Below are 24,958 nucleotides of genomic sequence, written 5' to 3'. Positions count from 1 at the left end.
TGCAGGGAAATGCAGTCAGTGTGGATGGACATTCTGGTCAGAATGGACCAGCTTGGGCCAAAGGACCTGTCTCTGTGCTGTAGATCTCTATGACTCTATAACACCTAGAAAACAAGATTCCACCCACAGTTTCAGAGTGATGGGCTCGCATGTGTTTCTCTGTCTGCACTGGGCTGACTCAGCATTTTCTGTGAAATCCTCATTTCAGTTTAACACAGTAGGTATTCCACCGATAAGCTATCAGAGTCTGCAACAACCCTCCTTATCCAGGGAACACACAATAAGTTACGGAAAACAGCATATACTAAATTCAAATCAACATCCAAGAACATTCAACAATTTATTCCTTAAACTGTCCAATTGTTTCTTTAAAGTTTATTTTCACAGCTTTTCTTCAAAACCTGCTCCACATACATATTACATAATATATATTTTGTTTAAGTTTTCAACTTATCATTGTGCAAAAATCTTGAGGAGGAATGAAACAAGTAGAAATGTCTTTTTTTCGGACCTCAGTGATCTTTCTTGTGTGTGTTGTTTATCCTGCCTTCAACTGAAACTCACATAACGCTATCTTTCAGAATCATAGAGTTGTAAGACAAAGCAGAGGGAGTCATTTCTGCCTACATAACAAATGAGCATATCACTTAGTACCATTTTCCTGCCTTCTGCCTGAAACTCTGCAGGGGTTGTTTAGTTTTGAACAAGAGCTTAATTCCCTTTTGAATGCCTCAATTGAACCCAGCCTAACCAATCTCTCAGGCAATGCATTCAGACCTGAAACACTTGCTGTGTGAAAATATTCTCTCCTCTTATGTCGTTTCGACTTCTCTTACCAATCATTTTAAATTGGTGTCCTTTTGTTCGTGATCCAAGCAAGAATGATTTGGAGATGCCAGTGTTGGACTGGGGTGTACAAAGTTAAAAATCACACAACACCAGGTTATAGTCCAACAGGTTTAATTGGAAGCACTAGCTTTCGGAGCAACGCTCCTTCATCAGGTGGTTGTCAACTATAACCTGGTGCTGTGTGATTTTTAACTTCATGCAAGAGTGGGAACCGTTCCTCCCTACCTGCTATGCCCAGAGCCTCATGAATTTGAATATCACAATCAGGTCTCCTCTCAATACTCTCCAAGGAAAACAATCTTAATTTCTCCAATCTATTTCTCTATTTAATTTCTGTTAACTTCAACCATACCTTAACAAACTGTTGGAGTGCACATTCAGGAAACAGAATATATTCAGTGATCAAGTCTCTTTTCTAAAAGAAATGTACGTACTTTCTGTCCATGAGTCACATAGCGAGTCATTGTGAAGCCAAATTTATAAATTTAATTATGGCGACATTTCTTGACAAGGTACTGATTGTTTAGTTTGGCACCTCCAGCTCCATTGAGGCTCAGCGACTCAAATTTGAGATGGAATGGAAGCAGCAGGGAAAGCGAAAGAAGCCAAATTCCCCACACTGCCTCCGACTGCTGACAAATTTATGGATCCAAAATTGGGCTCCTCAGTCATCTGGAGATTTATCACACCTGACAGACATCATGCTCGATGCCCAAGTGACCACTGATGATATTAGTGTCTCAATTGATCTGGCCAAATTTGCCAAAGTAATAATGTTGTCATTACTGACTTGCCTGGGAATGCTTACAATGTTGTTGCAGGTTCTGGCTGCAATATGGCTGTATGGAGTGAATTTTCCATCACCCTTCTGCACATTTTAACATCTCATATCCATCAAATGTCTGTGGCCAACATTGGGAACACACTGGCTGTAAATACACAACGATATTAACTCTTCTTTGCAGGGGAAGCCAAAAACAGGTGACAGCAAATTGACTTCAGTGAGAAAGAAATTGAACAAAAACTAAAAATGCATTGTCTTATTTACATCCAGGGCAAACAAATGTCCCAATATGTTTGTTTCAAAATCAAGTTCAACTCTTTCTAAACGGAAGCAACTAAATGTTTTATTTTATGTTGATCAGCCATTGAAAGGTGTCACTGTTCACACACTATTCAAAAATCCTGCAACTCCCTTCCTACAACATGGACTGCAGCAATTCAAAATGGCGGCTCAACACCTTCTCAAGAGGAATTATGAATGGGTAATAAATGTCAGCTTGCCATCCTATCTCATTAATTTTTAAAAGATAACAATGATTATGACCGCATGACACTTTTAAGGATGGAACAAAGGCAAGTGTGCAGGAAAAGATTTGGACTTTGGTCCTTTATGTCAAATGGGTGATAGTGAGTCATCTGTTACACATCACCCACCATTTTCAATCCTTGTTCTCGTCAATGGGATGAGGTTTTAAATGAAGCAATGACTATCACCTGTCTCTCACTATCACAAAGGCAAAACTATCTTGAAGATTGGTATTGAGCTGCATAAGGTTTCCAAATCCATTACTTTTGAGAGCTCAGAGTTAACAGCAATTTATGAAATAAAACTGCAAGAATTAGACTTCTGGGAAAACCATGGTCATAGAGTCAGCACAGCAACACGTTCTTCAGCCCAGCCTCTCCATGCCAACCAGGTTTCCTAAACTGAATTAGTCTCATTTGCCTTTGGCCAATATCTCTGTCCAAATATCCTTATAGGGCCCATTTTCCTATCCCATGTACCTATCCAAATGTCCTTTAAATGTTGTAATTGTACTCACCTCTACCACTTTCTCTGGCAGCTCTTTCTATATACAAACTTCTATATGAAAATGTTGCCCCTCAAATCCCTTTTAAATCTTTCCTCTCTCAGCTTAAGCCTCCAGTTTTGGACTCCCCTATCCTCGGAAAAGACCCTGGCTATTCACCATATCTATGCTCTTCATGATTTTATAAACCTCAACAGGTCACCCCTCAGCCTCCTACGCTAGAGGGAAAAAGTTCCAGCCCATCCAGTCCCTCCTTATAATTCAAGCCTTCCAGTCTCGGTAATATCCTTGTAATTCTTTTTTGCACCCTTTCCAGTTTAATAACATCCTTCCTATAATAGGGCAACCAGAATTGTATGCAGTGCTCCAAAAGTGGCCTGACCAATGTATTATACAGTCAGCTATTCCAACCTGAATTTACATTATATTGGGCGGCACGGTGGCTCAGTGGTTAGCACTGCTGTCTCAAAGTGTCAGGGATCCTGGTTCAATTCCAGTCTTGGAGGACTGTCTGTGTGTGGAATTAGCATGTTCTCCCTGTGTCTGCGTGGGTTTCCTCTGTGCTCTCTGCTTTCCTCCCATAGTCCAAAGATTTGCTGGTTACGTGGTTTGGCTCAATTTCCATTAGTGTCCAGCAACGTGCAGGCTGAGTGGATTATCCATGGGAAATGCAGGGTCTTAGGGATAGGGTGGGGGCTGTGTCTAGGAGGCATGCTATTCATAAGGTGCGTGTGGGCTCGAAGGGACATAGTGGCCTCTTTCCACACTGCAGGATTTCTACAGTGATTCTGTGGTCCATGGAGCTCAGAGTTTTCGAACTCAGAATTAAATGCAGCTAGCTCCACAAAGTTGCATTTTCACTTTCAGCCCAAGTGGATTAGGTGAAATCCAATGCTTATTATGAGCCATCATGTGGCTGAGCTCAAACAATTCTTGTTCTGATGTGGCAACCCTGCAGTAATCACATACAGCTCCTTTTCTTTATAAGTGAATAGAAAACAGGCCTTGACAGTGAAAAGAACAAATGAAACGCAGTGTGAACCATCTCAGTAATGTCAAACACATTCAGGCCAGAAAGCAGGAGGACTGGATTATTGCCATATTATATCTTGCTGCCACTGCCTTTATACAAGGAAAGCATTGGCAAGTAAAACTGCTGTCACTCAGTTCATGCCACAGATAATGGCAAATGTTGCGAGTGCCTTAGAAACGTAACGCTGTCGTTACTGCCACTGGGGACAAACAATCTCAGTGGTGGAGGGCAGGCTCAGCAGCAACATCACAAACTCTGAAAGAGTTGTCAGTGGGAACAGAGCTGTCTTCTGATTAACCCATGGAGGTTGACCTAAATATGAATGCCCAGTTCTTGGGCAAGGGTTGGGTACTAAATCTCAGGTGAAGCTGAACCCGCAGTTGTACGAAAATTCTCTCTTTTCATCTAAGTCTAGGAGTGCCAATGAGTTTGCCCAAAGGAATCCCCGCAATAAGCAATTTGCGATCCAAGTATCATTTTGCTGCCAAGACACTTGTGACGAAAGAAAGGATTTTGTAAATCCTGCAATCGGGTCTAAATAGAACCAGAAAGTAATGCAACAATGATGAAGCAGATAAAGTTATTCCAAAAAAAAAAGACAAGAAAATACAACTATAGCTTCACCAGTAAACAGTCAAAAATGTCTTCAAGGCGCAATCCCCAAAAGGCCAGGGTAGAAATTCCCTCCTGTGCCTCTTCTTCATGCATGGGTGATGCTATTGGAATAAACAACTGAAGACAAAAAAAAAACACTGACTTGGCAGAGAGCTGATTTGATTAAAATTAACCATTTGATTAAAATTAAAATAAATTAGATTAAAATGAATTGAGATATTTTTGTGGGGGGGGATGGGAGTGGGGATGGGGGACTGAGAGGGAGGGGGAAGGGTGAGGGGCAGAGAGATTGGGGGTGGGGATGGTTAGGGAGGGGATTCCAAAGCTTTGGGCCTAGTTGGAACAATAGAAAATTGGAGATGTGCTGAATGGCGGATTTGGGAATGTCGAGATCTGGGAGGATTGTAGGGCTCGAGAGATTAGCGGAGCAGGCAGAGAATTTTAAATTTGAGACATTGTGGATCTAAAGGATAATGTAGGTCAAAACACAGGAGTGATCAGTGAATATGATTTGATGCTAAGTAAGATACGGGTAGCAGAGGTTTAAATGTTCTCAAATTTATGCAAGGCTTATGGTCAACCAGAACAGTGTTAAAATAGTCAGGACATGGATGAAACCCAATTCTACCTCTTGCTCCAATCTAGTTTAAAGGACACTCAACAATGAACGTGAAATTTCTCACAAGCATTAAGGTAATATCTTCTTTTGATGTTTGTCTATCAGATCTCCATTCTCAAAAATTATATAGTACTTGATTTTTGTCACATTTATTTACATCCTTAAATTAATTTGTAAACTCTTCTCCTTTACCCAACACAAATAGAACAGGTCGATAGTTGACATGGTAGCAATAGGGCTGCATGGTGGCTCAGCAGTTAGCACTGCTACCTCACAGTGCCGGGTTCGATTCCAGCCTCGGGTGACTCTCTGTTGTGGAGTTTGCGCATTATCGCTGTGTCTGCGTGGGTTTCCTCCAGGTGCTCCAGTTCCCTCTCACAGTCCAAGGATGTACAGGCTGGGCAGGACAGCCATGGGGCTTGCTAGATTACAGGGAGAATGGGTCCAGTGGGATGGTCTTCGGAGGGTTTGTGGAGACTCAAGGGGCCTGCTTCCACACTGTGGGGATTCTATGACATTTGTTCATTGAATGAAGATGATAATTGCACACGTATCTTTTAGATTTCCTGTGCTTCTAGTCAATTTGAAGTTACCCTTGACACTTCTCTTTCTACCATTTTTAGTTACCCTTCCAACTCTTATGCACTGTTATTACTCCAGGTAAACTTTGGGATTTTGGCTTTCCACTATGTACTGCAGTATGGAACTGAAGACCAATTCAATCTCTCCACATTATTGCTTTTGAATTAAGTACTCCACATTCAGATTGGGATTTGTATGACTTCTGAAATCACGTTAATTGAAAAATGCTCACCAAATGTTCAATTAAATCATTAGACTTATTTTGGTAAGCATCGTTGCAATGTCTGTAGTTTGTTATCAGGAAGTTTAGTGGAGCTGACAAACTGGACCATTGAGCCATTATTTTAGATCTTTTTGAGGTTTCACCAATAAATTAAAATTTATCTCATATTGGAGCACTACAACCCCCCAACATCCCATGATATCCCATACTCATAGTATCCAGTGATGTGCAGGCTAGGTGCATTAATCATGGAAAATGGAGGGTTGCAGGGTTAGGGTTGGGGAGGAAGGGTGGGTCTGGATGGGATGCTCCTTGGAGGGTCAGTGTGGGCAAAATGGCCTGCTTCCACACGGTAGGGATCCTGTGATTCTCTGACCTAGAAGGCAACCAATCAACATTACAAAAAACTTGTCAAACCAACTGTAGTTTTGATACTTTTGAATCAATCTGTGCAAGTTTATTATGGCACATATCTACAGCAGTTGGGACTTGAACCCAGGATTTCTGATCCAGAGGAAAGGACACTACCACTTTATACCATAACCCTTACCAACAGTAGCATAATGAGTATGGATAGGAGAATATGATGATGAGGTGGACATGATACAGTTAAGAACATCAGCATGTAAGTGTCTAACAGAAATGGATGTGTAAGTCTGACTTGTGTGTTATGTATTACAGAGTACTGTATTATGTATAATAGTGTAAATACAAATGTTCAAAGAACCTCTGAGTCAGACTGCAGTCACTGTTAAGTGGGTACAAGGATATATTATATATTACATTACAAGGATAACAATTTCTCCAAACTGCAAAATCAAATCCTGAGCCACAAACCTCATGACAACCCAAGTATAATTAGAACCTTCAGAAACATCCTCTTAAGACTCCATGCAACGATTTTTTTTAAAATTGCCAATCCAAAAATAAAATATTCTAATGAGGATGGACTTGCAGTGTCAAACTTAAGAAAATTAGTTGTTTTTGTGGACTTGGAGCAATCAAGCTAGTCTGGAATCCCTTTGTTCAATTCAGAGAGAAAACAAACAAAAAATCAGAGCTGGTTTCTCGGTGGTTAATAAGACCATAAGACATAGGAACAGGAATAGGCCATTCGGCCCCTCGATTCTGCTCTGTCATTCAATAGGATTATGGCTGATCTGGCATTCCTCATTCACTTTCCTGCATTGTCCCTGGAATCTTCGATTCTCTACTGATCAAGAATCACCAATCTCAGCCTTAAATATACACAAGGAATCTATTCAAACAGCTCTCAGTGGCAAGGAGTTCCAAAGACTCTCAACTTTCCGAGACAAGAAATTCCTCATCTCAGTTTGAAAATGGCACTCCTTCATTCTGACACTATACCCTCTGGTTCTAGACTTTCCCATAAGGGGAAACATTCTTTCAGCATTTACCCTGTCAAGGCCAATATTTGAAGAGTTGCTTTTTAAACAAAAATAGATTTTTAAATGTAATATTTATGTTTGTTTTAATTCAAACCCTAGAAAATGGAATAAAAATGTAAAAGGTTTATTTTCCTGTCTCTCCTGCTGATAGATTCCTCAATTGAGCCAGAAAACATAACAAATTGTTTTAGATTTATCTAATTACCAGCTTACTTCTTTTTAAAGATGTTTGAAGACTTTGCTTGGGATCTTGAAAAAATAATAGTCATAACGGTCTTTCAAGAAAGTCACCAATAAGCTGGCTCAAGCAACATTTTAAACCCGGAAAGGTCGGATTCAGTCAAATGTTTTCTTCTAAACTTATAATTTTATAAAAACCAATTGCCCCAGTCTGTCCCATCACTATCAACTAGAACAACAAGTACAATAAAGAGTGTGTTATTGTGTCTGGCACAGTACCATGCACTGACTAAGAAAGGATTCAGACTGCAGGTGGTTAGGAATGTGTAGACTTTTCAACATGTGAAATGCCAGGGTAACTGCGATGCAACTCAATTTGAAACTAATTTATGGATGTGAAAATTATTAACAATAGATGCAGAAAATTAGCTACCAGAAATAAATCCATATTACAACCGTTCCAATTACTCGGTTATTTAAAATCAAGCACTGGGAATCTTTATGATATAAAATAGCAAATTTATAATTTGTTCGGAATTGTGTCATGTTACAGACAGAATTCATGTAATCAGTATGTGTGAAAGAGGGGTTTGATTTTTTACCCTTAAAGTGAGTGTCCCAATTAAAGGATTCCAGCAGCAAACGTTTGCGAAGTTTAAAATTAAAAGGTGATTATTTACTTTCACCCACTTACTTTGAAAATAGCATGTGTCCCTCACTCATTACACATACCCACACAAATGTTAGATATCTATAAAGGCAAAATTCAGCTACAATTTACAATTGGCTCTTTCCTGGCAGCCTGCAGTTTCCAAGATGACATTGATACATTAAGGTTGAAATAAAGATCTGGTAAACTGAAGGATTTTCAGAAAGCCATGAGGTTTCCTGTGGATGAATTTCCACGAGATTGATTCTCAGGAAATTGGAACAGGTTGAGGGGTGTTCTACTTTCTGTTAGGATGTCCTGTTTTTCCAATTACTTCTGTTCATCACCTTGGCTGCTTGGGTAACCTGCACCTAAAATTTCTGGCTTTCATTGGAACACTTTGCTTTCAAATTAACAGAGAGGAGACAACAGAATAGCAGTCAACAAAATTGTTCCCTCATCATGCGATTCCCAAGTCCTATCAAAATGTTTTATACATGTTGATTCTATACATCCTATTTAACTATTTGACACAAAGATTAACCCAGCCTAGTTTTAATAAGAAAACCTATCACAATACAATTCCAACAAACATAATCAGAAATTACTGGAGAAACTCAAGTAGAGCTGTTAGCAGACTGAGCTGGCAGGGTTCAGACATACAACTTGCCTTTGGACAGCTGGGTTCTGCTCTGTAACTTCATTTTAGAGTTATTAGGGCTGACTTGAAGCCATTCTTTAACATCAAAGAGAATGGGTTCTAAAGGCTGCGGCCAGTCTAACTTGACATTATACTCTCGCCAATCATAAATTTAGCCTTCAGCTTTTGGAAGCTGTGGGAGGACTTCTTTCCTAATGCAAAACTCACTAAAAAGTAAAAAAAAAAGTAGCTTTCTGACTCAATTCAAATGTCTATGCCTTTGTAACAGACTTGGAGCAGCAAAGACAAAGTCAAAAATAGACTAATTTTCCTTTTATATCAGCTCCTCTAGATCCCACAGAAACATTGAGGAAAATGTCAAAAAATGTTTATTTCAATTGCCTCAGGGCAATCATTCTCCACCCCGCCCCCGCCCCCCCTAACACCGATCAATTACTTCTGACAATCAAAATTTTGGGTAGATTTTAAGGATCTCAGTGGATCTTGCATCAGCCTTTTCCTGGTATAATGGATGAAATTAATGGAGTTATCAAAGAACTTGTCTGTACTTATCTTCTTGGTGATTCAGCTTGGAGAGAGGGTTCACCTATGAAGTCTACCACTAGATAAAGCTACAAGAAAAAGGCAGAGCAAAATTTTGCCCTATTTCTAATCCTCAGTATGACAAACTATCACAACTCCCAACAGGCCACAATCAGAACTTCTGGTCCATAGCCCCCAGTACACTTTTCAAAAAGTTTATTTAGTTTTACTAGAAACGTTCGCAGCATATAGGGAGACCAAACTAGATTCATGTAAATCAATTGGCTGGATAAATACTTGTGAGATGTGCTTTTAGATAAAAGGCACAAGAATCTGACAGGCTTCATATTAAAGAATGTATTAAGCACCGCCAAATGTGATGATGATACAGGGACTCAGCTGGGTCAGCGACTTTGATCTCAAAAGAGTAAGGCCTCATGTCAAACTCTTCCTCATAGTCTCAGTAACAACGCTCAATAAATCCTACAATAAATTACAGCTTGTTTTAAGACAACAGCATTTTCTTTTTTGACTATCAAATGGTTTTCCTCTACCACACTAGGCCAAGCAGGCTTTGTCAATCCCCACTAGGAATGAAGATGGTGGCAGCAAGTCTCCATGATGAGCGTTGGTGAGGATTCATCACACAGTTCTGCTGTTTGCATTTAAACAAACCCCAGGTGATCAGCACAGGCCATTTTCTGAATAACATGGTTTTGAGAAGAAGCCAATTTCTTAGCAAACAATTTAGAATTAGAATGCTGGAATATTATTGGCCTATAAAATGCAGCAGACAGAAAATTCCTCCTGTCTTCAGGAGAAGATTGAGAAATGAACCTCTCCAAGTATCAGGGATTAAACACGTGCGAGTAACTTACTGAAATGCACATAGTGGAAGGGAAGCCAATTTGAGAAGCAGCTTTATTTAGACATCAGCTAAATAGTTACCCAGCAAGGCACCTTGCCAGATTGTTACGACCTGAATGACCTCCCCAAGGGCACTGGGAGGATCCAAAAAAAGCAATCTTTCTCTTCCAAGTAAGAAAACAGCATCTTGCTACTTATAGAACTCATGCTAGGAATTACACAACAGGATTAATGATTCTACTCGCATTTACACATGACATCATTCTATCACCCTGCTGTGTGACAGAGACAAACAGACTTGCTTCACTCCACTCAAAAATAATCATTGTCAATTGAATTAGACATTTCCCATTGCAGTCCAAGAGAATTTAACTTCCCCCCGCCCCACCCCTTAATCTTTCAGAGTGTATCTAAACACAAAGTCTGAATAACTTTAAGTGAAGAACTCACTCTTTCAACCGCAGTAGTAGGAGGCTCCTTCTTAAATTAACATACCAACCTTCTCAATTGAGGTAATTTTTACACCTAAATAATGATCAATTAGATCACATTTCCGGATTATGGAGAAATTTAAAAAAGGAAACAGATATATGTGAATCTCCTCCAGAAGATCGAAAGCCCCAAACAAGGGGGGGGAATTCCAGTGTCACCTGCCAAACGATGCTGGATGCTCTTGCACAAGCAGAACAAAGTACACTGCATAAAACACACCTATTATCATTCACTCGGTGCTTTATCTGTACTCTACTTCAACCAATGGTAGAACAGTGTAAGAAACTGGACTTGGGGTCCTGAATCTGCTCCACCATTCCAAACTTTGAATATCTACATCAATTCAACTTTCTACTATAGCCTCATCTTGCTCGATTCGCTATAGAGGAAAATTGTTGCCCCCCCATTACTGAGACTGACTCGCCTCTAGCTGCCTGGTGCATCTCTCTCCCCATTTTGTAAACACAGACACCAGTAGACTCTATCAAAAGAAGCATCTGACTGCAATAACAAGAGAACAAAAAAAAATTAAGGGCATGTGGTGTGGTGGTAGTGTCCCCACCTCTAAGCCAGGAGACCTGAGTTCCAATCCCACCTGCTCCAGATGTGTGCAATAACATCTCTAAACAGGTTGATTACAAAACAAAGAAAATAATTCAGTGCTCTAGTGGCACAGTGGTAGTGTGCACCAGAAAGCCTAGGCACAAATCCCACCTGCTCCAGAGGTGTGTAATAACGTCGCTAAGCAGGTTGATTAGAATTTTTTTAAACATTCATCCTGAGTAGGATTTGTGCAGATTCCAGTATTACAAAGCTCCAAAGTGTTGATCTATGAATAACTAGGTCACAAGGGTGAGCTTCAACCATTAAAGTAATGAATCAGTACCCAGAAACCAGCCTATTCCAAGCTCAAGGACAAAATTAAAATGTGCACTAATATTATAGTCAGAGTTAATAGGTGAAACAAGCTGAAGAGAATTACTAACAGACCCAGTGACAGGAAACAATAGCGTTACAACAGCACCAGGACACTGATTAGGTATAAAAGATTCAGGTGGCTGACAGGTGTGTAATAATGGGTTAAAAAATAAATATAACAAATAAGCAAAAACAAAACTTACAAGCCAGCTTCTCAGTAAAGAAACATGACTAGTTTTCAGTGGTATGGAGTGCCTTCGATTGATTGAAATCATTGGCAGTTAATGGGAAACTGTTGAAAAAGACTCCTACATTTTCAACAGATTTTTAACATCACTTTTCACTGAAGTCACTTTTCCACAGATTGGAGAAAAGGGCGATGAATACAAACAGGCAAGAGCTATGTATCAGATCGGTGGCATTACATTCTCCCAATGCCATGTCATGTGATGCCTGTATGGTCATCCCTGCTATAGCCCAGATCATTGGTTGTCTGTCCATTATTGATATTGTACTCATTAGTAGCACAGTGATCGTCAGGTTGCAATGTAGGTTTATGATTCAGTTCAATACTTTTCCAGCTTAACTGATATTAAAGCTGTGGTAGCCACACTGTATGGGCCTGACTGACATAAAGATTTGGATGGGTCAAAACCTCCTATACGAATTCTGGCACAACTGACTCAGCACAGAGCTCCCATAAACTACAAGATCACTAGATCCCATCTTAGGCTAAGGGGAGACGTGCAGAACCTACTTGATCCTGCAATTGTATTTCTTTCCACAGATGGTCAACTACACAGCTTTCTTTCATTGTCTGTCAGTACTCATTCCCAGGTCACTTCCCCCATCTAGTCTAATAGCTGCTGCATCCTTCTTACTAGTTGGCCTCTCATCATCTTGCCCTCCCTTTAAACGTCTCTCAAGATCCAACTATTTGATGGCACTTTGTATCATTCCTTTACCCTGCTTTGATGGATTTCCCTGAGGAATCCCGGTGTTCAGCACTTCTGGGAGAGCCGGATTCCGCAGGCCCAAAAAGAAAGGTGAAACAATTTTAGTATTACAGCTGTGGAAAGGACGATGGATAGTATTACAGCTGTGGAAAGGACGATGGATAGTAAAACAGCTGTGGAAAGGACGATGGATGAAGACTCGCCATCTGAGGTAGTTTGGGCTGAGGTTAGGAATAGGAAAGGTGAGCTCACCCTGTTAGGAGTTTTTTACAGGCCTCCTAATAGTCCTAGAAACGTAGAAGAAAGGATTGCGAGGATGATTCAAGAGAAGAGTGAAAATAATAGGGTGGTTGTTATGGGGGACTTTAACTTTCCTGATATTGATTGGGAAAGCTATAGCTCAAGTTCGTTAGATGGGTCAGTGTTTGTCCAATGTGTGCAGGAGGGTTTCCTGACACAATATGTAGATAGGCCAACAAGAGGTGAGGCCATACTGGATTTGGTTCTGGGTAATGAACCAGGCCAGGTGTTAGAATTAGAGGTAGGTGAGCACTTTGGGGACAGTGACCACAATTCGGTGACTTTTACTCTAGTGATGGAGAGGGATAAGTGTGCACTACAGGGCAAGAGTTATAGCTGGGGGCAGGGAAATTATGATGCAGTGAGGCATGACTTAGGATGTGTGGCTTGGAAAAGTAAGCTTCAAGGCAAGGGTGTAATTGATATGTGGAGCTTGTTCAAGGAGCAATTATTGAGTGTCCTTGATAAGTATGTAACCATCAGGCAGGGAGGAAAGGGTCGTGTGAGGGAGCCGTGGTTTAATAAGGAATTGGAATCCCTTGTTAAATGGAAGAGAGCGGCCTATGTAAAGATGAGGCGTGAAGGTTCAATTGGGGCGATTGAGAGTTATAAGGTAGCCAGGAAGGACCTGAAGAGAGAGCTAAGAGCAGCAAGGAGGGGACATGAAAGGTCCTTAGTTGGTAGGATTAGGGAAAACCCTAAGGCTTTCTATAGGTATGTCAGGAATAAAAGAATGACTAGGGTAGGAATAGGTCAAGTCAAGGATAGTAGTGGGAAGTTGCGTGTGGAGGCTGAAGAGATTGGGGAGACACTGAATGAATACTTTTCGTCAGTATTCAATCAGGAACAGGACATTGTTAATGTGAGTACTGAGTCACAATTAAGTAGAATGGATGGCTTTGAGGTATGTAGAGAAGAGGTGTTGGAAATTCTGGAAAGGGTGAAAATAGATAAGTCCCCTGGGCCTGATGGCATTTATCCTAGGATTCTCTGGGAAGCAAGGGAGGAGATTGCAGAGCCATTGGTCTTGATTTTTATGTCCTCGTTGTCTACAGGAGTAGTGCCAGAAGATTGGTGGCTAGCAAATGTGGTTCCCTTGTTCAAGAAGGGGAGTAGGGATAACCCTAGTAACTATAGGCTGGTGAGTCTCACTTCTGTTGTGGGCAAAATCTTAGAGAGAATTGTAAGGGATAGGATTTATGAACATCTGGATAGGAATAATGTGATCAAGGATAGTCAGCATGGTTTTGTGAAGGGCAGGTCGTGCCTCACAAACCTTATTGAATTCTTTGAGAAGGTGACTAAGGAGGTGGACGAGGGGAAAGCGGTAGATGTGGTGTATATGGATTTTAGTAAGGCGTTTGACAAGGTTCCCCATGGTAGACTACTGCAAAAAATACGGAGGTATGGCATTGAGGGTGAGTTGGAGGTTTGGATTAGGAGTTGGCTGGCTGGAAGAAGACAGAGGGTAGTAGTTGATGGCAAAGGTTCATCTTGGAGTGCCGTCACTAGCGGTGTTCCGCAAGAATCTGTTTTGGGACCATTGCTGTTTGTCATTTTTATAAATGACCTGGAGGAGGGGTTAGAAGGTTGGGTAGCAAGTTTGCGGATGATACGAAAGTCGGAGGAGTTGTAGACAGTGAGGAAGGATGTGGCAGGTTACAGCAGGATATAGATAAGCTGCAGAACTGGGCAGAAAGGTGGCAAATGGAGTTCAATGTAGCTAAGTGTGAGGTGATTCACTTTGGTAAGAGTAATAAAAAGATGGGGTACTGGGCTAATGGTCGGATACTTGGTAGTGTGGATGAGCAGAGGGATCTTGGTGTCCATGTACACACATTTTTGAAAGTTGCCACCCAGGTAAATAGTGCGGTGAAGAAGGCATATGGCGTACTGGCTTTTATTGGTAGAGGAATTGAGTTCCGGAGTACTGAGGTCATGTTGCAGTTGTATAAGACTCTGGTGCGGTCGCATCTGGAGTATTGTGTGCAGTTTTGGTCGCCATACTATAGGAAGGATGTGGAGGCACTGGAACGGGTGCAGAGGAGGTTTACCAGGATGTTGCCTGGTATGGTAGAAAGATCGTATGAGGGAAGGCTGAGGCACTTGGGGTTGTTTTCATTAGAGAAAAGAAGGTTTAGGGGTGACTTGATAGAGGTGTACAAGATGATTAGGGGTTTAGATAGGGTCGACAGTGAGAATCTTTTTCCACATATGGAGTCAGCTATTACAAGAGGGCATAGCTTTAAATTAAGGGGGGGGGGTGGGTATAGGACAGATGTTAGGGGTAGGTTCTTTACTCAGCGAGTCGTGAGTTCATGGAATGCCCTGCCAGTAGCAATGGTGGACTCTCCCTCATTATGGGCATTTAAGCGGGCATTGGAGAGGCATATGGAGGATAGTGGGCTAGTGTAGGTTAGGTGGGCTTGGATCGGCGCAACATCGAGGGCCGAAGGGCCTGTACTGCGCTGTATTCTTCTATGCTCTATGTTCTATGAAAGGTTCAAGGGGAGTGGCAGCATCATAATGATGACTGTAACTTCTCAAAATGTCCAGGTCAAGATACAGCTTATGATTTGCATGCGCCAAGGTGAACTGGCTGCCTGCAAATACTGTGATGATATTACAGCTTTAAGAGGTGTATTTTATCCTTGTTTTTTTTTAAATGAAGGTTGGGATATATGTGCCGAAAAGTCTACTCAGAACCAAGAAAATAAACAGTTTGTGAGGCACTGGGATTTTTTTTAAAAAGTTAGAACAAAAGCAGCAGCTTGAATGGGTGGGGTCGAGCTCCCACAGAATAAAGATTTTCCAGTTTTAGTTTTTTAGTAGCAGTTTGCTGCTGGGGTCTTGAAGCTGGATGTGGAAGCTGTTTTTCCTGTCTCTGTTACAGCCAAAAGCTGGGGGTTCTCTTCCTGCTGCTAGAACTGAATGTGAGATAATCTGTTTTACTGTGTCGAGTGTGTGGTGCTGGTAAAGCACAGCAGGTCAGGCAGCATTTGAGGGGCAGGAGAATTGATGTTTTGGGCATAAGCCCTTCATCAGGAATGAGGCTTGTGGGCTGGGGTTCTGAGAGATAAGTTGGAGGGGGTGGGATGGAAGGGGGAAGGTAGCTGAGAAAGCAATAGGTAGATGAAGGCGAGGGAGAAGGAAATACGTTGGAGAGGAGGGTGGAGCGGATCGATGGGAAAGGTGATGGACAGGTCAGGAGAGCGATGCCGGGTTGGTGTCTTGGGACTGGGATAATGTGAGGGGGGAGGGGAAATAAGGAAACTGTTGAAATCCACATTGATCCTGTGTGGTTGCAGGGTCCAAGTTGGAATATGAGGTGTTCTTCCTCTCGGCGTTGGGTGCTAAGGGTTTGGCGATGGAGGAGGCCCAGGACCTGGATGTCCTTGATGGAGTGGGATGGGGAGTTGAACTGTTCAACCATGGGGTGATGGGTTACTGACCTTACCTTTGCCAACAATGTATTTATGCAATGTTATTATATTGGAACAGTTACTATTTAGTAGTTAGGTAGTTTACAATTCTGTTACGTTTTCCAATAGAGTCTTTCGTTGTAATTTAAACACCGTGTATGAATAATGTGTGCTTTGTTTCAAGACTGACTAACTTAATTGCATTGGAATGTAACGCCTGGCACTTGCCTTTCAAATAGAAAATGTTAGGTCTTAGCTGTCATCTTAATATATTTTGAGTTGGTTTGCTCTGGTCTATAACACTACCAACTTATCTCCCACGTTAAATAGGCAGAAATCAATGGAAATTTGGTATTCAATTGCCTCAGGATAAAGAGCATAGAATCGTCTTTGTCCTACGGAGGTGGGGTTTAAGGCAGGCCAAATTTGGGGGTAGATTCAGATACTGGGCATCAGGTCAGCATTCCAACCTGGAAGCAAAGGCACATAAAAACACTCACTCACAATGACCCAGACAGACCAAGAAAAATAATGCTGCATTTGAAACATATATTAAACTGCATGAAGCTCCCAAAGTTGACACTGTACTGCTCTTCCAGTATTTAAACAAAAGCTGTAATTTATAAACAAAACCTGCATCAGTTCCAGACCAACGATCTGATCAATCTATTCACAGCAGTAGAACATTGCACAGATTACCTTCCCCTAAAGAATAATAATTCAACATGCCACGAGCATAATTAAAAGACCAATTATTTCAGCACTGAGCAATCTAGAAAAGCAATTAAACACCTAACCAACACAGTATATGCCCTAGAGCATGGACTAAGTATGACCCTAAGAGTTCCCATAGAAAGGCCAAACAGATACACGATTAGATCCAAATCAATCCTCTGTCACTTATGATAAAAATGCCTCAGGAATGGATCTGAATTGCTTTATCTGGACAGCAACATCATCTTAGATTAAAATCACACCTTTACCATCTAAAACATTCAGAAATGCTCCAGTGAATATTGTCAGACAGAAATTTGCAGCAAGCCTCTCAAAGAGACAGACTATCAAAAGATTATAGCATTACAGAATTGTCACCATGCATTTGGCTCAATGCGACTGCACAGGCAGTCCGAGCATTTTGACTTAAAGAGTCAAGCACCTGCCTCTGCAACCTTGCACATTAATTAAACAGAATCAATGTCCTCTTGAACGCGTCAGTTGAACGTAACTCCATCAGACTTTGGGCAGTGCATTCGAGACCCAAATTACTCCGTGTGCTAAGGTCTTTTTCCTCGTCTAGTATTTGCTTCCTTTGTAAAACACTTTCAAACCGTGCCCTCTGGCTCTCAATCCTCTTACAACTGGGAACAATTTGTATCTCCTCTGTCCAGAACCTTCATGATTTAGAAAACTTTTATCAAATTTCCTCTCAATCTTCTTCGTGCCAAGGAAGTTAGTCCCAACTACTCCATTCTGTTCTCATAACAGAAGCGTCTCATCTCTGAAACTATTCTTCTAAACCATTCTTCTAAACCTCTTCTGCAGTCTCCCCAATGCACTCACATCCTTCCTATACTGTGGCACCCAGAACTGTTCACAAAACTTCACCAAAATGCCCTAATATATGTTATCAGAACCTTTGCATTCCTGAACTCTATAGTGAAGTCTGGAAGACTCTGTGCTCTTTTTAACAGCTCTCTCGATCAGTCCTGCTTGTTTAATGACTTATACTCCTGTGCACCCTTTAGAAGGCAGCCCTTTATTTATCTTGTCTCTCCATGTTCTTTGCACCAAAGTGCATCATCTCTCACTTCTTGGGAGGAACTGTCAGAGTTTAGAGCCAAGGCAACTGAAACAACAACCACTAATGGTTCAAACTGGAGGAACACTCTGGTCTAAATGTATTGGAGGGCTACAGGAGCTTATAGAAGTTGGGAGGGAGGATTTTAACATCAGGAGCAAATGAAAGTGAGCAAGCCCAAAGCCTGATGGATGAGCAAACTTAAAACATTAATCTTACTAAGTTGGAACTGCTCACGCATGTACTACTGGAGAATTTTATGCTTGGGTCCTTCTACTAACAGAAATCTCACAGTACTCCATGCTTGACATATCAGAGAGGAGGCAAAACCAAACAATTCCATATGTGGTTTTATATATTTACACTTGACTGAGCCTGAGTACAAACAATTGATCAGTTCACTGCCTCTCTACAGTGACGTAGCAGCTCATCGAGATTTCCAAAGTATTTGATGACGAATTTCCTTTTCAATTTCATTAAAGAACTGACACTTAAATCATAAGTTAGTCTTTGGGAAGAAATCATGGGATAAAATGGGTAACCCCTAAAAACCAGTGTGGTGATTATGTGCGATTACCCTACACTCCTTCAGTGCAAGGCAGGCAGCACATAGTCTGCATGTGGCCAGTGATACACCACTCATTGGTCACACATGTTAACAAGTGCCTCAAATCTAACTTGCTGGCACTATTTAAAGCTAGCTTGTACCTCTCGAAAAGGAAGGTGCATTGTAGTGGTTGGACATCATTTGGGATAGTGCGGCAGATAACTACAGCCAACCAAGGAAGGACCGTGCAGCACGGTTTTGTGACATTGTGCTATAGGTCTTGGTTGAGGAGGTGGAGAGGAGGATACATCCACAGGCAGTGGGAACAAAAAGTTGCAGATAAGTGCTGGGAAGGTGGTGCCAAAGACTTGGTGTCATATTGCATGATGTTTGATAAACTCATTCTTGTCATGGTCATTGACTGGATCTTCAAATTCCGACCAACTACACCACTACTCTCAATCTTTTCTCATTTGACAACATTTCCATCAGACTCCCAACAATAATCTTCATCAAGGTCTCAAATTGAACGTTCATATGCCCATCACATCAAACTGGTGCCTGCCTTACACCCACATCTTACTGCTCGAACACACAGTCAACTATCCAACAGTGACACCAATGACCTAAAATGTTTGCACAGCACTGACACACATTTCTGGAAAGAGACAGCAAAGATGGTGAATAACCGAAGCAGCAGGAGGTATCTGGGGGAGGAGAGGTATGCCTACCCACTCTGAGGGACATGGTGCTGGTCATATCAGAACAGACAGCAGCACAAATAAGGGTATCCCTGTGAGTGATCCACCTCTCTACACATTTCTCTCCCATTTCCCATAACCCTAAAGAGCTGTTATGGTACAGTGGTAGTGTCCCTCTGTCTGAATCAGAAGGTCCTGGTTCATGTCCCACCTGTGCCAGATATGTGTAATAACATCTCTGAACAGGTTGATTAGTAAATATCTGGCCAACAACTGTTCTTGACTAATAAGCTACAATTAACTGGAGCATGCACTCCTTACTTTACCCACCTTCCCCTCTCCTTTCAGATCAAGGGCAGCAACATGGACAGGCAGGAGAGGAAACTCAGTAAGATAACGATGAAGTTACACCCTGTCTACCTTCTACCCACTTCTCCAGGACCAATACCGTGGGCAAGACAGAGGTATCAGCTCACCAGAGAACAAGTTCTGTAAGAAGTCTGCCATCAGGGGGCTCTGACAGAGGACTTTGACAGGCCAGGCTACAAAAAGCAACCAATGCAACTACAAAAGAAATACTTTATGCCTGGGAAAGGTTGCTAGAAAGCCTGCATTCAAAGTACATGAGAATGGTTAATGTCTCTGCTTTCAGTGGCACAAAAGAAACATCCACTGAAATGTCTGGGTGCTGCAATGTAAGTTCAGACAGTTGCAATGCTGACTGTGGACACCAGTGTTATAGCAATCCAGCAACCTGTCAACAATAGATCACTCTGCTTTCTGAGGCACTTTGTCCAGGAAAGGAACCGGGGCTCCTTAGACTACAAAACTGCATTTTTCCCTCAGGAAGACAGCTTTCATGACCCCATCACTACTACTTTCTTAGTGACCAAGCTGTGTTGTCAGAGCTGAAAATGTGTTGCTGGAAAAGCGCAGCAAGTCAGGCAGCATCCAAGGAGCAGGAGAATCGACGTTTCGGGCATGAGCCCTTCTTTCCTGAAGAAGGGCTCATGCCCGAAACGTCGATTCTCCTGTTCCTTGGATGCTGCCTGACCTGCTGCGCTTTTCCAGCAACATATTTTCAGCTCTGATCTCCAGCATCTGCAGTCCTCACTATCTCCTCGAAGCTCGGTTGTCACCCAACAGCTCAAACTGCTGCTGCCCATATCAAAATGATGCATTCTGAAGCCAGTTCTTCTGAGGCCAGAGATGCTTGAGGTTAGCCTCTGACAGCCTCATGCAGTGAGGGTCGGCAATCTTTCACCAGCCACGCTGCAGTCACTCGGGCAGCACTGGGTCAGAACATTCACCAGCAGGAAATTAACTTGCACACGTCCTGTCCATGTGAAGTGTACACTTGTGATCCCTTTCATCAAAATGGCGTCTAGGGTGTTATAACAGCACATGCCCACATCTTAGAAAATGGGATGAGCCTGATTTCTCTCAGTCATATAACAAAATGAACTCTATTGGATCTGTGTGAATATTTCAGCAGGTTTGAACTCTTGTTCTTTTGGTGTTGATGACCAACATTCCACAAACTTACCCTTTGTGGAATCAGTTGGGCGGTGATCCCCTGGACTCTAGTAATTTGAAGAGTAGAGTGGTGCTGGAAAAGCACAGCAAGTCAAGCAGCATCCAAAGAGGAGGACAATTGACATTTCGGGCAAAAGCCCTTCATCAGCTCATCCCTGATGAAGAGCTTTTGCCCGAAACGTCGATTTTCCTGCTGCTCGGATGCTGCCTGACCTGCTGTGTTTTTCCAGCATCACTCTGATCTTGACTCTGATCTCCAGCATCTGCAGTCCTCACTTTCGTCTAGTAATTTGAAGCTGAGTTTGCACTAAAGGGAAAAAGAAAACAAATGAAAATCAAACTAATGAAACTATCTGATTCCTCTGTTTGAGCTCATTACGTCTTGAGTTATGTTATGTGAGTAGTGATCCAAAGGCCTAGTAAATACCCCAAAGACATGAGCTCAAATCCCACCATGTTCCCTTAGAAACATAAAGTCAATTGCAGTACTTAATAAATCTGGAATGAAATGCTCATATCTCCAATAACGTTCATGAAATGACTGGACTATTATGAAGTTACTGGATTCAGTAAAGTCATTCACTGCAGATCCACAGCAACACGTTTAAATCTGAAATGGCCTATGAGGCTTCAGCTGTATTGAATTATTACAGAAAAAAAGTACAGGTGTGTCTACATAACATGAACTGAAGCAATTCCAGAAGGCAAATTATGATCAAGTTATCAAGGGCAATTAGGGATGGACAATAAATGCTGGTATTGCAAATCATGCTTATGAATGAATAAAGGATATTATTACGGTGAAGATGGTTCAGAAAAGATCAAGTTAAAAATCACACAACATCAGGTTATAGTCCAACAAGTTTAATTGGAAGCACTAGCTTTCAGAGTGCTGTTCCTGTGGGACAACCACCTGATGAAGGAGCTGCGCTCCAAAAGCTAGTGCTTCCAATTAAACCTGTTGGACTATAACCTGGTGCTGTGTGATTTTTAAACTTTGTACACTCCAGTCCAACACCGGCATCTCCGAATCATTGTTGCCAAGAATGGAAGGTTTGAATTATAAAGAGAGGCTGGATAGGCTGGGACTTTTTTCACTGGAGTGCAGAAGGTTGAGGGGTGACCTTGCAGAGGTTTATAAAACCATGAGGGCTATAGGTAAAGTGTACGGCATGTGTTCTTGCCCTAGTGGGGATTTCAAGGGGCACGTTTTTCAGGTGAGGGGAGAAATATTTAACACAGGCATGAGGGTCATTTTCTTTCTTTACAGAGAGAGTGGTTTGCGTATGGAATGAACTTCCAGAGGAAGTGATGGATGTGAGTACAGTTACAACCTTTAAAAGACATTTGGATAAGGGCAACAGGAAAAGTGTGAAGGGATGTGGGCCAAGTGCAGGCAGGTAGAACTAGTTTACTCTGGAATTATGATTGGCACGGACTGGTTGGGTCTGTGTCCGTACTGTAGGACTCTATAACTATGACTGTAAAGGAAACTTCTAAAGTAGTATTAGAGTGAAGTAAACTAATTTACAGAAAAGGCAGAGGATGGAAGGGAGAGTGAACAAAAGAATAGGACAAAATACAAGGAATCAAAATTGATGGAGCTTTTGGCAATATCTGTCTGCAGTACAGCTGCCAGATACTTTTATCTAACCCTCCCAATACTTACCCTTTTAAATCATTGCCTCGATTCCCACTTCTGGCAGTGATGTGATATTTAACTTCATAGCTCACCTCAGCAGCAGGAAAAGTAACTTATCAAGCTTCTAAATAATTCATTGCAATGCCTGTGTGCTTCATTATGATGAATTGAGAGAAATTGCCCTGAGCCATGGGTCCACCTCTTCAGCAGCCGCTGGTAGGAAACACAGCTCCTGACATCCCACATGCACTAAATGTCAAGTCACACACAGATCATCAGAGTGGTCTCAGAGGTGCAGCAGGAAATGTTTGAAGGATTGCTCCCAGGAAATAAAGAGGCGTACGTAATGTAGACACTGAATGATTGCCGCTTAAAAATGTGTTGCTGGAAAAGCGCAGCAGGTCAGGCAGCATCAAAGGAGAAGGAGAATCGACGTTTCGGGCATAAGTCCTTCTTCAGGATTGAATGATTGCCGTACTCTGAAAAGCGAATAGCATCTGAAAAACTTCTTCAAGAAAATACATAAAATAATATTTGGATGTTTATTCTATTGATGGGACTGATGTTCATCTGAGCATTGATCATGCATTACACAATGCTTTTAACATTAAAATTTCCTGAGATCCTTCACAAGAGTGTAATCGGGAAAAATTTTGACACCAATCCATGAGATAATCGGATAAATGGCCAAAGGCTTGGTCGAAGAGGTAGATTTTAAGGAGTCTCTTAAAGGAGAGAGGAGGTGAAAGCAGTGAGGTTTACAGAGGGATGACATGACAGCAGGTGCTAGCACAAGAGACCAGAATTGGAAGATGCAAATCTGAAGGTTGTATGGCCAGATGAACTTAGAGCTAACCTGTCCTTCTCTAGAAACCTACCGTGTCCCCATTACAACATGATCTGAGGTCAAAAATCAAACAACACCAAGTTATAGTCCAACAGGTTTATTTTAAATTGCAAGCATTCTGGGATGTAACCTGGTATTTTTCACTGTGTCCACCCAGTCCAACTCTGGCATCTCCACATGATCGGACACATTTATATTAGCCTTACGGCTACCTCTGACTCCCATCCTGGCACTACAAGTGAGCTTTTGCTTTCCAGGTGGATTTCTTCAGTACTCTTTGTCAGTTTACCTCTTGTCGACATTAATCAGCAACGGTTAATCAGGAACTATAATTTGTGTCTTTACCGGCACAAAGTCCTACAGCCCTATCTAACAGCCATCATTGATTTTCTAATATTCCTGAAAACTAGCAGCAACCTGCATCGACAAAGCACCTTTAATATAGAAAACATCAGAAGCGTTTTCAAGGTGTATGCATGAAGGGGGAAAACAGGTCAACAAACACATGCTGCTTCAAGGTTGGAGGGTTAGGAAGGTAGCTGAGCCTTATTTCAAAAGAGAGATGAAAAACAGAGATTAATAATTTTTTTTAATGTTTAAAAATAAAATTAGGCAGTAACAGTGTACACTCAGGTAGTGCATTCTTAGGAAAAGGGCCAAAGTAGCTGAGGACTCAGTCAGCTTTGGTGAATTTATGCAAATGGAGGGAATGTGAGGGGAGAAATGGTTCTAGTGATCGATTTGTCACATTAGTGGAGAAATTTAATGATGAGGACAGCAATTTAAATTCAAAATGCTGGTAAAAGGGGAGCAAGGACTGGGAATGCTGGATGACAAAAGAAATTGAGGGTTTGGTTAAGAAAAAGAAGGAAACATATATAAGGTACAGACAGGATAGATCGAGTGAATCCTTCGAAGAGTATAAAGGAAGTAGGAATATACCTAAGAGGGAAATCAGGATGGCAAAGAGGGGACATGAGATAGCTTTGGCAAATAGAATTAAGGAGAATTCAAAGGGTTTTTACAAATACGTTAAAGATGAAAGGGTAACTAGGGAGAGAATAGGGCCCCTCAAACATCAGCAAGGCAGCCTTTATGTGGAGCTGTGGAAAATGGGGGAGATACTAAATGAGTATTTTGCATCAGTATTTACTGTGGAAAAGGATATCGAAGATATAGACTGTAGGGAAATAGACGGTGACATTTTGTGAAATGTCCATATGACAGAGGAGGAAGTGCTGGATGTCTTGAAACGCATAAAATTGAATAAATCCTCAGGACCTGATCAGGTGGACTCTAAAACTCTGTGGGAAGCTAGAGAAGTGATTGCTGTGCCTCTGGCTGAGATATTTGTATCATTGATAGTCACAGGTGAGATGCCGGAAGGCTGGAGGTTGGCTAGCGTGGTGCCACTGTTTAAGAAAGGTGGTAAGGACAAGCCAGGGTACTACAGACTAGTGAACCTGACGTTGGTGGTGGGCAAGTTGTTAGAGGGAATCCTGAGGGACAGGATGTACATGTATTTGGAAAGGCAAGGACCGATTAGGGATAATGAGCATGGCTTTGTGCGCAGGAAATCATGTCTCACAAACTTGATTAAGTTTTTTGAGGAATTAACAAAGAGGATTGATGAGGGCAGAGCAGTAGATGTGATCTATATGGACTTCAGTAAGGCGTTCGACAAGGTTCCACATGGGAGACTGATTAGTAAGGTTAGATCTCACGGAATACAGGGAGAACTAGCCATCTGGAAACAGAACTGGCTCAAAGGTAGAA

The 24,958-nt window shown here is 41.7% G+C and overlaps 1 protein-coding gene across 4 annotated transcripts in view; it reads right to left on the bottom strand.

The window, feature by feature from the left end:
• The window catches only part of sh3gl3a (SH3-domain GRB2-like 3a), a 131,022-nt gene that overhangs the window by 61,870 nt on the left and 44,194 nt on the right, over positions 1–24,958 (bottom strand). The window contains exon 1 of one of the 4 annotated variants that reach the window (XM_043677590.2): positions 20,704–20,820. The exons of the other annotated variants lie outside the window; for them this stretch is intronic. The gene's annotated coding sequence lies outside the window, so the exon portion shown is untranslated. Of the gene's footprint in view, positions 1–20,703; positions 20,821–24,958 lie in introns of those variants that run through there. 4 annotated transcript variants of the gene reach the window in all.

Source organism: Chiloscyllium plagiosum, unplaced genomic scaffold (assembly GCF_037043375.1).
Source record: "Chiloscyllium plagiosum isolate Xiang-an unplaced genomic scaffold, Cpla_swu_hap1 HiC_scaffold_39, whole genome shotgun sequence".
Classification (NCBI taxonomy): Eukaryota; Metazoa; Chordata; class Chondrichthyes; order Orectolobiformes; family Hemiscylliidae; genus Chiloscyllium; species Chiloscyllium plagiosum.
Note: the sequence above shows the minus strand (reverse complement) of the source record. Positions and strands in the feature narration are given on the sequence as shown.